Here is a 15,063-nt window from a genome sequence, read left to right as displayed (position 1 = left end):
GCCAAACGAGAGGATGAGCCTTGCACGTGCAGACCGGAGTCGGTGTGCTACAAACTGACGTGCACGGCACCCTACTCGCTGATCTATAGCGGTGTGCCAAATTTGAGTGTAATCGGCTCGGCCATTTTCGAGATCTGGAAGCGTCACCCTGCACGTGCGCACGTGCAAGCTGTGTCCAATTGCATTGTGCATGGGACCCTATTCGCCGGTCTCTAGCGGTGTACCAAATTCGAGCTCAATCGGCCCAGCCGTTTTCAAGATCTTGAAACGACCCCTCCACGTGCGCACGTGCAGTTGCATCTCAACCGTGACACATGGAAATACATACTAACTGACTTGTGCACGGCACCCTACTGATCGATCTCTAGATGTTTGCCGAATTTGAGTGCAATCGGTCCAGCCGTTCTTGAGATCTGGAAGCGCCACCCTGCACGTGCGCACGTGCAAGATGGGTCCAAACTGACTTGCGCACGGCAGTCGGCACCCTACTAATCGGTCTCTAGCGGTGTACCAAATTTGAACTCAATCGGCCCGGCCGTTCTCGAGATCTGGAAGCGTCACCCTGCACGTGCGCACGTGCAGTTGCACCCCAATCGTGGCACATGGAAATACATACTAAATGACTGCAACCTACTGATCGGTATCAAGCGTTATGCCAAATTTGAACACAATCGGTCCAGCCGTTCTCGAGATCTGGAAGCGTCACCCTGCACGTGCGCACGTGCAGTTGCACCCCTACCAAGACACATGGAAATGCATCGCCTGGAAAGTGTCTACCTCCATGCCAAGTTTTAGCGCAATCGGCCCAGTAATTACCGCGAGCTATTGCGCTTATTACAAAACAGGCACCTCTTGGCTTTGCACGTGGAACGTGCGTTAGGGGTCACCCATATGCATCGAGAGTAGCACACTATGTGAAAGAAGGGAAAAAGCTACCCCACACAAAAAAACCGCACGTGTATCAGCCCAGTGGTTGCCGAGATATAAGTCGTACAAAAACGTCCCCACGGCGGCCGGCCGCTATTTAGCAGTAAAATCGTGTCGCATCCTTCTATGGGAGGTATCCCCGTCACCTGTTCGTATACTGTCTGAGCAAAGGCCATACGTTACGGTCCAAACTCCATAGTGAGGCGGACATACGAATTTACGAGAGTTTAGCGACGAAATGATTCACTTAATTGTTAAGTAATGGGTACCATTAGACCATAAATTTTGTCTAGCATCTCACCGTAGATGCAGTAAAAAGTGCTTTACTTTTCAATGTATATAAAGACTTGCTCAGCTCAATCAGTTCACTCTGTATTGGCTCAAGCCGTATCATGCGAACGCAATACAAACTAGAGCACCGACGACAGCGCAGCGCTCCCCAACTCATTGCTCGCCCAGTCCACCCGGGCCGCCGCCACGACGGCCCCCGCAAGTAGGCATCCCGCACTGCACCGACAGCCGCGGGCGACCAGCTGACCGGCCAGCAGCCGGCGGGCGGCAAGCCGCGGATGGCCGACCCGCCGGCGCGGCGAGGGAGGGGAGGGACGCAGCTGAAAGACCCGACTACATATATATCAAAGAAACATTATATGTAATCATCGATGACGCGACATAAATCTGCTTTATTGGGTTTAGCGGTGTAGTCTGTGATGCCATCACAATGAAAATAGCCTAGTTTTGTAGAGCATCAAATTCTGATTCCATAACGACTCTCGCTAGTCCATTTTCAATTGTAAATAAGCCTTTTATTGCGATGCAAAGTCCCGAAATGGTGCCGACGGCGGCCGGTCCCCCGATGGTACCATACCATAGATCAGAGGGCTGTCCACGGGCCCTGTGTGCGGTCGGACCGCACACAGCCTCCAAGCTCCGCCCACTGCGTCCCTACGTCAGCCTTCCGTCACCGCACACAGCGATCGCTGTGGCCGGTCGGGACTGGCCACAGCGGACCGTCCACCGCACGCAGCCGTGACGTCAGAACCGCCTACCCATCCCCTACCCCCACGCCTGCTGGACGCACCGCACACAGCGCACGCAGCAGTGTGCGGTGCCCGTGAACACCCCTCTGGTAAACAGGTTAGTTCACATTCCCGCCGCTATGCGGGCGGCGGCGGCGCCACCTGTCCTCGTGTCCGCCTGACACCGTAACGATATAGGTCTGAGCTCAAATCTCGGTAATGTCGTGCTTTTTTACTATATTTCTCAAAAACGGCACCACGTGCAATAAAGTTGTATATATCATTGGAAAGAGCATCAAAAGTTGTATAACCTATCAACTTTTCACTTAAATATATCTCAACTGTAAAAAGTTATTAAGCAGCAAAGACGCTCCCATTCACTTTCCATGTTAAAATTTTTCATTTTTAAACGAGCCTAAAAAGAACAAACGAATTTGCACAGCTTAAAGAAGCATAACAACATGTTCTATGGTCTTTTCTCAACAAGTCCTGAAAGTTTAAACAAAATCGTATCATATAATTTTGTACAATGAGCGAATGAAAAAGTCTCTGCAAAAACGCCCATTGACTTAACATGGGGAGCGAAAAAAGTTCAACTTTGACCTCGTGCAAAGACACGTTCCGAAGTTCTGAGGGGTATACGGCGCACACTAGCGTGTACCCAAACGTGTTTGCCATAAAATGCTGGGAAGAAAACCACCTCTTCCTTGGCTCGTTTTCCCGCCATTGGCGATCGCGCAAAAAGTGTCCAAAACCCCGTTGACTTAACATGGGGAAAATGGAATCGCACGTGCCACGTGCCACGAGGTTTTAAGCGAGTAGCGACCGGTGCCATCAGGTAGATCGCCTCCGGGAGCCCATACCCTGAACTTTTTACGAAGATTGATGGATTAGTCTAGGCCTGACCCAAGTTGCCCCAATTCGCGGCCAGACTTGCAAAACATAGCCCGGAGAAGGACCGCTCCGGTTGTTTTTCAATAGAAAAACACAATTCTAACGAATAGTGTTTGTCTTTTCAAACAACCTGCGGTTACCAGCATCTGCGATGCTGGGCTCCGCATCGCGGGACCGCAGGTTGTTTGAGCAAGCACCTTTGTAAACGCAGCAAAAACGCCCGCCGCCAAACGAGAGGATGAGCCTTGCACGTGCAGACCGGAGTCGGTGTGCTACAAACTGACGTGCACGGCACCCTACTCGCTGATCTATAGCGGTGTGCCAAATTTGAGTGTAATCGGCTCGGCCATTTTCGAGATCTGGAAGCGTCACCCTGCACGTGCGCACGTGCAAGCTGTGTCCAATTGCATTGTGCATGGGACCCTATTCGCCGGTCTCTAGCGGTGTACCAAATTCGAGCTCAATCGGCCCAGCCGTTTTCAAGATCTTGAAACGACCCCTCCACGTGCGCACGTGCAGTTGCATCTCAACCGTGACACATGGAAATACATACTAACTGACTTGTGCACGGCACCCTACTGATCGATCTCTAGATGTTTGCCGAATTTGAGTGCAATCGGTCCAGCCGTTCTTGAGATCTGGAAGCGTCACCCTGCACGTGCGCACGTGCAAGATGGGTCCAAACTGACTTGCGCACGGCAGTCGGCACCCTACTAATCGGTCTCTAGCGGTGTACCAAATTTGAACTCAATCGGCCCGGCCGTTCTCGAGATCTGGAAGCGTCACCCTGCACGTGCGCACGTGCAGTTGCACCCCAATCGTGGCACATGGAAATACATACTAAATGACTGCAACCTACTGATCGGTATCAAGCGTTATGCCAAATTTGAACACAATCGGTCCAGCCGTTCTCGAGATCTGGAAGCGTCACCCTGCACGTGCGCACGTGCAGTTGCACCCCTACCAAGACACATGGAAATGCATCGCCTGGAAAGTGTCTACCTCCATGCCAAGTTTTAGCGCAATCGGCCCAGTAATTACCGCGAGCTATTGCGCTTATTACAAAACAGGCACCTCTTGGCTTTGCACGTGGAACGTGCGTTAGGGGTCACCCATATGCATCGAGAGTAGCACACTATGTGAAAGAAGGGAAAAAGCTACCCCACACAAAAAACCGCACGTGTATCAGCCCAGTGGTTGCCGAGATATAAGTCGTACAAAAACGTCCCCACGGCGGCCGGCCGCTATTTAGCAGTAAAATCGTGTCGCATCCTTCTATGGGAGGTATCCCCGTCACCTGTTCGTATACTGTCTGAGCAAAGGCCATACGTTACGGTCCAAACTCCATAGTGAGGCGGACATACGAATTTACGAGAGTTTAGCGACGAAATGATTCACTTAATTGTTAAGTAATGGGTACCATTAGACCATAAATTTTATCTAGCATCTCACCGTAGATGCAGTAAAAAGTGCTTTACTTTTCAATGTATATAAAGACTTGCTCAGCTCAATCAGTTCACTCTGTATTGGCTCAAGCCGTATCATGCGAACGCAATACAAACTAGAGCACCGACAGCGCAGCGCTCCCCAACTCACTGCTCGCCCAGTCCACCCGGGCCGCCGCCACGACGGCCCCCCGCAAGTAGGCATCCCGCACTGCACCGACAGCCGCGGGCGACCAGCTGACCGGCCAGCTGACCGGCCAGCAGCCGGCGGGCGGCAAGCCGCGGATGGCCGACCCGCCGGCGCGGCGAGGGAGGGGAGGGACGCAGCTGAAAGACCCGACTACATATATATCAAAGAAACATTATATGTAATCATCGATGACGCGACATAAATCTGCTTTATTGGGTTTAGCGGTGTAGTCTGTGATGCCATCACAATGAAAATAGCCTAGTTTTGTAGAGCATCAAATTCTGATTCCATAACGACTCTCGCTAGTCCATTTTCAATTGTAAATAAGCCTTTTATTGCGATGCAAAGTCCCGAAATGGTGCCGACGGCGGCCGGTCCCCCGATGGTACCATACCATAGATCAGAGGGCTGTTCACGGGCCCTGTGTGCGGTCGGACCGCACACAGCCTCCAAGCTCCGCCCACTGCGTCCCTACGTCAGCCTTCCGTCACCGCACACAGCGATCGCTGTGGCCGGTCGGGACTGGCCACAGCGGACCGTCCACCGCACGCAGCCGTGACGTCAGAACCGCCTACCCATCCCCTACCCCCACGCCTGCTGGACGCACCGCACACAGCGCACGCAGCAGTGTGCGGTGCCCGTGAACACCCCTCTGGTAAACAGGTTAGTTCACATTCCCGCCGCTATGCGGGCGGCGGCGGCGCCACCTGTCCTCGTGTCCGCCTGACACCGTAACGATATAGGTCTGAGCTCAAATCTCGGTAATGTCGTGCTTTTTTACTATATTTCTCAAAAACGGCACCACGTGCAATAAAGTTGTATATATCATTGGAAAGAGCATCAAAAGTTGTATAACCTATCAACTTTTCACTTAAATATATCTCAACTGTAAAAAGTTATTAAGCAGCAAAGACGCTCCCATTTACTTTCCATGTTAAAATTTTTCATTTTTAAACGAGCCTAAAAAGAACAAACGAATTTGCACAGCTTAAAGAAGCATAACAACATGTTCTATGGTCTTTTCTCAACAAGTCCTGAAAGTTTAAACAAAATCGTATCATATAATTTTGTACAATGAGCGAATGAAAAAGTCTCTGCAAAAACGCCCATTGACTTAACATGGGGAGCGAAAAAAGTTCAACTTTGACCTCGTGCAAAGACACGTTACGAAGTTCTGAGGGGTATACGGCGCACACTAGCGTGTACCCAAACGTGTTTGCCATAAAATGCTGGGATGAAAACCACCCCTTCCTTGGCTCGTTTTCCCGCTATTCGCGATTGCGCAAAAAGTGTCCCAAACCCCCATTGACTTACTATGGGAAAAATGGAATCGCACGTGCCACGTGCCACGAGGTTTTAAGCGAGTAGCGACCGGTGCCATCAGGTAGATCGCCCCCGAGAGCCCATACACTGAACTTTTTACGAAAATCGCAATGCACGTTTAGGCCCCACCCAAAATGTCTCGATTCGCTGCCAGACTTGCAAAACATAGCCCGGAGACGGACCGCTCCGGTTGTTTTTCAATAGAAAAACACAATTCTAACGAATAGTGTTTGTCTTTTCAAACAACCTGCGGTTAAAAACACAATTCTAACGAATAGTGTTTGTCTTTTCAAACAACCTGCGGTTATGCGGGAGCCCATACCCTGAAATTTTTACGAAGATTGAGGGATTCGTTTAGGAGAGGCTCAACTTGTCTCGATTCGCGGCCAGACTTGCAAAACATAGCCCGGAGACGGACCGCTCCGGTTGTTTTTCAATAGAAAAACACAATTCTAACGAATAGTGTTTGTCTTTTCAAACAACCTGCGGTTACCCAGCATCTGCGATGCTGGGCTCCGCATCGCGGGACCGCAGGTTGTTTGAGCAAGCACCTTTGTAAACCCAGCATCTGCGATGCTGGGCTCCGCATCGCGGGACCGCAGGTTGTTTGAGCAAGCACCTTTGTAAACGCAGCAAAAACGCCCGCCGCCAAACGAGAGGATGAGCCTTGCACGTGCAGACCGGAGTCGGTGTGCTACGGACTGACGTGCACGGCACCCTATTCGCCGGTCTATAGCGGTGTGCCAAATTTGAGTGCAATCGACCCGGCCGTTTTCGAGATCTGGAAGCGACACCCTGCGCGTGCGCACGTATAGCCTGGGCCCCAAATGACTTTTGCACGGCACTCTATTCGCCGGTTTCTAACGATGTACCAAATTTAATCTGAATCGGCCCAGCCGTTTCCAAGATCGGAAAACGACCCCTACACGTGCGCACGTGCAGCTGCACCCCAACCGCGGCACATGAAAATACATACTTACTGACTTGTGCACGGCACCCTACTAACTAGTCTCTAGTGGTATGCCAAATTTGAGCACAGTCGGTCCAGCCGTTCTTGAGATATGGAAGCGTCAGCCTGCACGTGCGCACGTGCAAACTGGGTCCCATCTGACTTGTGCACGGCACCCTACTCGCCGAGCCCTAACGGTGTAACGACACCTACACGTGCGCACGTGCAGCTGCACCCCAACAGCGGCACATGAAAATACATACTTACCTTTTGCACGGCACCCTACTAACCAGTCTCTAGTGGTATGCCAAATTTGAGCACAGTCGGTCCAGCCGTTCTTGAGATATGGAAGCGTCAGCCTGCACGTGCGCACGAAAAACGATTTCTGCCAGCTTAACGAAGCATACCAGCATGTACTGTGATCCTTTCTCTACAAGATATAAGAGTTTGGGCGAAATCTATCTCTAAAATTTTGTACAAAGATCGAATGAAAATGTCTCTGCAAAGTCTCGACATCGCCGTCCATTGACTTAACATGGGACACAGCAAAATTCCAACTTTGACCTCGTGCAAAGACACGTTCCGAGATTCTGAGGGGTATACAGCGCACACTAGCGTGTACCCAAACGTGTTTGCCATAAAATGCTGGGATGAAAACCACCCCTTTCTTGGCTCGTTTTTCCGCCATTCCCGATGGCGCAAAAAGTGTCCAAAACCCCGTTGACTTAACATGGGGAAAATGGAATCGCACGTGCCACGTGCCACGAGGTTTTAAGCGAGTAGCGACCGGTGCCATCAGGTAGATCGCCTGCGGGAGCCCATACACTGAACTTTTTACGAAGATTGTACATTTCGTCTAGGCCCCACCCAAGTTGCCCCAATTCGCTGCCAGACTTGCAAAACATAGCCCGGAGAACGACCGCTCCGGTTGTTTTTCAATAGAAAAACACAATTCTAACGAATAGTGTTTGTCTTTTCAAACAACCTGCGGTTAGACCGGAGTCGGTGTGCTACGATGCTGGGCTCCGCATCGCGGGACCGCAGGTTGTTTGAGCAAGCACCTCTGTAACGCCGCAAAAGCGCCACCCGCCAAACGAGAGGATGAGCCTTGCACGTGCAGATCGGAGTGGGTGTGCTACGAACTGACGTGCACTGCACTCTGCTAACCGGTCTCTAGCGGTGTGCCAAATTTGAGTGCAATCGACCCGGCCATTTACGAGATCTGGAAGCGATACCCTGCACGTGCGCACGTGCAAAATGGTACCATCTGACTTTTGCACGGCACCCTATTCGCCGGTCTCTAGAGGTGTACCAAATTTGAGCTCAATCGGCCCGGCCGTTCTCGAGATCTGAAAGTGTCACCCTGCACGTGGGCACGTGCAGCTGCACCCATCCGTGACACATGAAAATACATACTAACTGACTTGCGCACGGCACCCTACTGATCGGTCTCTAAAGGTGTGCCAAATTTGAATGCAATCGGCCCGGCCGTTCCTGAGATCTGGAAGCGTCACCCTGCACGTGCGCACGTGCAACCTGGGACCCAACTGATCTGTGCAAGGCACCCTACTACGTGGTCTCTGGCGGTGTGCCAAATTTGAACTCAATCGGCCCGGCCGGTCACGAGATCTGGAAGCGTCACCCTGCACGTGCGCACGTGCAGCGGCACTCCTACCGTGGCACATGAAAATGGATCGCCTGGTAGGTGACTACCTCCATGCCAAGCTTCAGCGCAATCGGCCCAGTAATTGCCGAGTTATTGCACTTATTACAAAACTGACACCTCTCCGTATTACACGTGTCACGTGCAGTAGGGGTCACCCGCATGCATCGTCCATAGTAAAATACTTCTAAGATGGGTATACGCTACCCCACACAAAAAACCGCAAGTGTATCGGTCCCCTTCCTGCGGAGATATAAGTCGTACAAAAACGTCCCCACGGAGGCCGGCCGCTAATATTTAGCATTAAATCGCATCCTTCAATGGGAGGTATCCCCGTCACCTGTTCGTATACTGTCTGAGCAAGACCATATATAGGTGTGAGCTCAAATCTCGGTAATGTCGTGCTTTTTTACTAAATTTCTCAAAAACGGCACAACGTGCAATAACGCTCTATATATCATTGGAAAGAGCATCAAAAGTTGTATATCCTATCAACTTTTCACTTAAATATATCTTCAACGTACAAAGTTATTAAGCACCAAAGACGCTCCCATTGACTTTCCATGTTAAAAATTTTCATTTTTAAATGAGCTTAAAAAGAGCAAACGAATTCTGACAGCTTAACGAAGCATAACAACATGTTCTATGGTCTCTTCTCAACAGGTCCTGAAAGTTTAAACAAAATCGTATCATATAATTTCGTACAATGAGCGAATGAAAATGTCTCTGCAAAAACGCCTATTGACTTAACATGGGGAGCGAAAAAAGTTCGACTTCAAAGTCGTACTACAAGAAATATCGACTTCTTACGGGTATACGGTACACAGGGGCGTGTACCTGAACGTGTCGGCCATAAAATGGTGTGCAGCAAATCATACCTTGACCTGCGATTTTTCCCGCTATTCGCGATCGCGCAAAAAGTGTCCAAAACCCCGTTGACTTAACATGGGGAAAATGGAATCGCACGTGCCACGCGCAAAAGAATTCTGAGCGACTAGCGACCGGTGCCATCAGGTAGATCGCCTGCGGGAGCCCATACCCTGAAATTTTTACCAAGATTGAGCGATTCGTTTAGGCCCCGGTCAAGTTGTACTGATTCGCGGCCAGACTTGCAAAACATAGCCCGGAGAAGGACCGCTCCGGTTGTTTTTCAATAGAAAAACACAATTCTAACGAATAGTGTTTGTCTTTTCAAACAACCTGCGGTTATCCTGCGTTTTTTTCGCGGATACCTAAAAAACGGCGGCGCTCCATCATCCATCAATTCAACACGTGTTGTAAAAATTTCAGACCAAGGTCATTCAAGATCAGGTCACCAGGTCACTTCAAGTAACCTCTGTTTGTTTGTTGGGGGTTAGGGGCGCGCCGACGGCGAGGTCATTTTGCGCCCACTTCAAGTACCAGCATCTGCGATGCTGGGCTCCGCATCGCGGGACCGCAGGTTGTTTGAGCAAGCACCTTTGTAACGCCGCAAAAACGCCCGCCGCCAAACGAGAGGATGAGCCTTGCACGTGCAAACCGGAGTGGTTGTGCTACCCGCCCGCCGCCAAACACCGCCGCCGCAAAACCGCCCGCATCGCACGCACGCCCGCCGCTAACCGCAAAACGCCGCAAAAAACGGCCGCCCACCGTCAAACGCAAAAACCGCAAAAATGCGCCCGGCCGCCGCCAACCGAAAATAAACCTTATACTGAAAACGACGCAAAAACAAAGTCACCCGTATCGCGGCGGGCGGCCGATGGGAGAATTTTTTATGGGCGATTTTTTTAGCCAAACTCAGACTCGGGCTCTGAGTGCAGCCTGAGTTATAGATGTCGCTGTCATTCAGCCACTGAAACAAAAGCGCCACGATTACCGTCAAATCATATTTCCTACTTAACGATATTCTGGATCCTATTCAATGGAAGGCGTATGTGTCTGCTAGCGCAGTTCGCAAGTCGACACTCCCGAACCTGCTAATCAGTAACCATGAAAACGGAGTGCTAGTAGCCGCAAATGTTGCTGCACTGGACACGGTCAGGGTCATGATCGAGCGTTTATTGAACGGAATGGACGTATTTTTACGCCAGGGTCTCGCCGCACGGTTGCGTGTCATATACTCACATCCGAGCAGCTTTAACATTGACAAGTCCTGTAGGTAATTATTTTCTTTTGAGCAAGAGGTAAGATAGATTTACTATGCATCAGATAAAAAGTAGCGCAGCAGTGGTGTGCCAGGTAGAGGTTGTTTTGCCGACATTTTGAGTTCGTGTCTGATTTCAACACGTGGCACAACCCCTTAGCGTTCACATGCAGTTGTAAGTAGTAGCTACATACATACATTTGGAGGCATACAATCTAAGAATAATTATATTGGGGTATTTATCATTACAAGTCCAGCAGCAGCCATGAAGCATTAAAAAAACTCCCCTCAGGTATGCAAGGTGACCACATATGTCTCCATATGCATACACATTACACACCTGGAAAGCCTGTAATGTAAGTAATGTGTCTCGTGCGTCTATCTATGGTTTCCGATTTATGTAATCCACCAGCCTGAAAATGGCGTTACAGAGCAAAGCAGTCGAAAATGGATTGTATTATTTTGTATTTAATCACCTTTGGCTGACGTCACAGTCATCGATGACGTCATTGCTCGCGTCTCCCGGCGCTCCGACACTAGTAATAAGCCACTGTTCATAATGTTCTCGATAAATACGTGTACTGTGAATCACGGTAAATAGATTTCTGCGACACTGGACGCGGCCGAAAAAAAAATTAAGCGGGAAGTGAGTAAGTAAGACCTACCTGACACACGGGACACTTGTTTTGAACATCACCAGTTGAACCACGAGGCATCCATATTCCATACCAACGAAAAGTTTTCCATCTCTTGGTATATTAGCCGTAGGCTAATATTCCAGGCAGCGGCACGAGGAGCCGGATGGAGGAAACATGGATGCACGCTTGGTAAGGGCAGGATAGTATATTAGGACGTGAGCTTTACCAAAAGGCATCCACGCACCGCGCTGCCCGCCCTTGACGCAATTAGCAAATAAGTTGGCTCCAAATGCGATAGCCAACTTTCAATTACGTTAATTCAAGTTCGAAAGATGATTGGTGTTACTAAAAAAGACTACGTCAAGAGCCCGTTACGATGTAACGGAAGACAAACCAGCCACTCCACACCTAGGCAGTTTTTCACACGTATTCCTGCATTCACACTCGCCATTTCGTGCACCGGCCTGCCCGCTGCACAACGTAATATCTATGGCAACTATACTGTCTAAGGCATGATTGTTGCTCCTAATGGTTTTCTTTTTTCACAGACTGGAGTGTGCTTTACATGAAAATATAATGTAGTAGATGATACCTGTTCATTTCATCACTAAACGTGTGAAATGTTCAAATCATGTTGGTATGTGGATAAGAACCGAGACTAGGAATTTGAAGTGGAGAAATGTCGGTGGCTTCTGGACGCATCTGCAACTGAGCTCATGGTCCTAACCATCCGCGAAAGCGACGAAACTACAGGAATGTCACGATAAAGATGCGCAGTACCCTGTATGTTCATGGCATACAGCTGCAAGCCAAGACAAAACTAGAAACGATCTTTGGGTAGAACATATAAAGTGAAGCAATACCAATGCAGAACTACTTGGAGTCACAGGAACCAATGTGTCCAACATATCAATCAGCTATAGCATGTAAGGACGCATGTGTAAGGCCGCATGTGCAACTGTAATCACTCTTGATCGACTACAAGAATGGAAAGAAAACGTCAACGGAGTAAAACTTCACCATGTGAATCTGCGTATAACAACTGGCATTCGTGATCAAGTATGCACAACAGATGTGAGGTGAGGACGCGGTGTCATTGCGATACATCATCAACTGATCCAATATTGCAATGCATTTTGCACTCATTGTTGCATATTGATAAGATCAAAAGTAAGGCGATAATGTGAATAAGTGTGTTGACAGATGTCGAAGACTGACGGTGATTACGAACTGATTAACAGGCGACCGGATTGACGGTGATGCGCCTGACCGATCGTTGGAGTGCATGTCGCATCGGATGTCTATGGAAAACGGCAAAGGACAAAACAAGACTATGGTGAAGGCTGTTCTAACATCACATGAAACGGGAATGAGCAGTAACACCTGCCAATGAAAGCAGTGAAAAACAGCGAAACTGCCTGTTTATCTTGCCATTGTGCTAATGCCCAAAGTCAAGTTTTGTTTATGTGTGTGTGGAAAGCGGTAGGGCGCTATGCGCTAAGCTATCATCCGTTTTAGCTTTGGTATCACAATACAAGTATTAGGTGCTCGCACACTACTGCCAGTAGTTCAGTCGGTACTGAGTAGCCCGCAGCTAATAACAACCTGATATTTGCTTCCTGCACAATTCACAAACGTAGATGGCAGATAGCATTATGGAAGTGTCTTTACATGATGAGTCTGATCGACGATGATGAATGAAATAGTCATTTGAAGTCGTTGAAAGATGACGATGTCCGGGTCACAACGAAGTGACTTAAAACTTGCAGGATGAATAACTGATGATTGGGCCGATGAATGTGGCTTGTGCTGCAGCCGAAGCCTGTGGGGACGGAAGACCGGTGAGGTACAAAGGAAACGAGACATGAATGTACACCAAGCAAAATGATATTTAGCTATCATAAGCGTTGACAATGGTGAATAGTCGAGCTGTTCGCTATATTGGACCGTCACATAATAGCCATTGCAATATCAAGCTCCCCAAATTGTCATTAGCTTTCGCAGCCCAAGTCCAGTATTAAGTGCTCAAAGAACTTGCCAAGGCAATATAGTTGTGAGCAGCCCGAAGTTCATGGACGGATGATGACATTTGCTTCTAGCAAAAAGTAGACGACGTCCAGCGCTGTAGTCGAACAGTGCCACTGCCAGCAAGGGAGAAGGTTTGCGAAAAAAAAATTATACCGGGAATTCGGTTAGATGGTTATGGAATGGACCATATTAAAGCATTTAGAATATCCCGCGCTCGGTTTTCCTGAAAACCTGAAAACCGTAGATAGTGGGAAAACCTCAGGGGGGGGGCGGATATCCGCCCCCCCCCCCCGTCGGTGCGCGGGATATATTTGATTGATATGTGTAGACATTGCTTTAAAAATACAGTAAAACACTGAAAACCAAAGCAACGTTGGAATGATTTTCCGTAGGTATGCGTTTAGTTAGCCAAGCAAACAAAGTCACAGGCTCTTACACATATTACAGAGTGCTCCGGCACTGGTGTAACAAACAACTCACTTGCACTGGGGTTCTGGCTCACAGAGTAGATCCAACAGATAACAGGTCGCATTCAGCATTGCGCCGGACACTATACTGAAAATGTTGACAAGTGTCTGTCAGTAAACGCAAACATCAATCCCAATAGATAGGTACATGAAGACGATGACAAACATGTTGGCATTGTGTATAGGAATGAGGACAGTAAATGATCACACAAAATGTAAAGCATTCTGCAACGTGTTGACAATGGACATTCAAATATGAATACATACCAGCCGTACGCAAGTATCTTCGAAAATGTTGATCTCTTGATGGTGATGGAGAAGGTGTATCACGTCCACAGGCTTCAAGAAGTCGATCCATTGTCCGCATATTGTTAAATTTGGTCAACACATGTCCGTTTTCAACGCATGCGTAAACCGATGGCGAGAGCATTTAAGAACGTTTGAGCATGTGACTGAAATACTCAAAGACACAAGTTGGAGGAAGGAGCAGGCGAAAAGAAAGAAAGATAACAACACAGTGTATGAGCATCGTGTTCCAGTGCTAAAAATATAACTGAACAGGAAATGCAATATCATGTGTGGATCGCTCATTAGTGTGAACATATGCTTACATATATGCATGCCTACACTATACGAAAACATGACTGCTTTTTACGAGTGATTAACTGCTACATTCAGTGGACTGCATCATGTGGTACATGTTTGCGGGCGGAGCATGTCTACCGAATTCATTGGCAATTCAATTAAAACAAACACACACATACGTAGAACTAGATGATGAGAGCTAGTGTAAGCGGGTGCACAGGTGGCTAATGTATATCTGCAGATAACTAATAGCTAGTGACAAATAAAAAAGTGCCAGCAACGGCCAGCGCAATGGGTGCTCCCTGATCGACGGTAAAATCTTCAACGGTATCGACGGTAAAGACGACTGGTAATGCACCTGTGAAAATAGGAGAAGCAGCGGATGATTAGCTGACATGACGGCAAGACGAAACGAATCGTCGAGAAAATATAATATGTCAAGTCCGCGGATTTCTAAGCTTATGATTTTTCAATTTCGACGACTGAGAGTGAAAATGCATTTCAGATGAGATATTATATAAATTTTACTAAAACCCTTAGAAGTCAATAGGCAGAGGGCTACAAGCCTACTTGATTCAACGTTGAATACCCACCCATAACGGTCAGTTCATCCGAGCATTACCGCCTCCAAAAAATACTAACGTTTTGTAGGCATACAATACCGTAAAAACGTTTGGAATCTTGGAGCAGAGCTGGTCGTTCAGTTACCAACATCCTTTGATAAAGAAATAGGCCGGAGGCAGAAACTGGCACTTGAGATTGCAGAGGCAGTCATCACACAGTCCCGGAAGACGTGGCTGGACAAGGCGTCCA

At 48.5% G+C, this 15,063-nt stretch overlaps 1 long non-coding RNA gene across 1 annotated transcript; it reads right to left on the bottom strand.

Moving 5' to 3' along the window:
* Window positions 1-13,185: 13,185 nt before the first annotated feature.
* On the bottom strand, window positions 13,186-14,213 carry LOC122387381. Its single transcript, XR_006257575.1, has 3 exons — window positions 13,933-14,213; window positions 13,679-13,753; window positions 13,186-13,311 (listed from the first exon to the last, which is right to left on the bottom strand). It is a non-coding gene; the product is annotated as an uncharacterized LOC122387381 (long non-coding RNA).
* Between the last annotated feature and the right edge of the window lie 850 nt (window positions 14,214-15,063).

The sequence above is a fragment of the Amphibalanus amphitrite genome, unplaced genomic scaffold, assembly GCF_019059575.1.
Source record: "Amphibalanus amphitrite isolate SeventyFive unplaced genomic scaffold, NRLGWU_Aamphi_draft 000284F_arrow, whole genome shotgun sequence".
Lineage (NCBI taxonomy): Eukaryota > Metazoa > Arthropoda > Thecostraca > Balanomorpha > Balanidae > Amphibalanus > Amphibalanus amphitrite.
The sequence above is the reverse complement of the archived record's forward strand: the minus strand, read 5'-3'. Positions and strand labels throughout refer to the sequence as shown.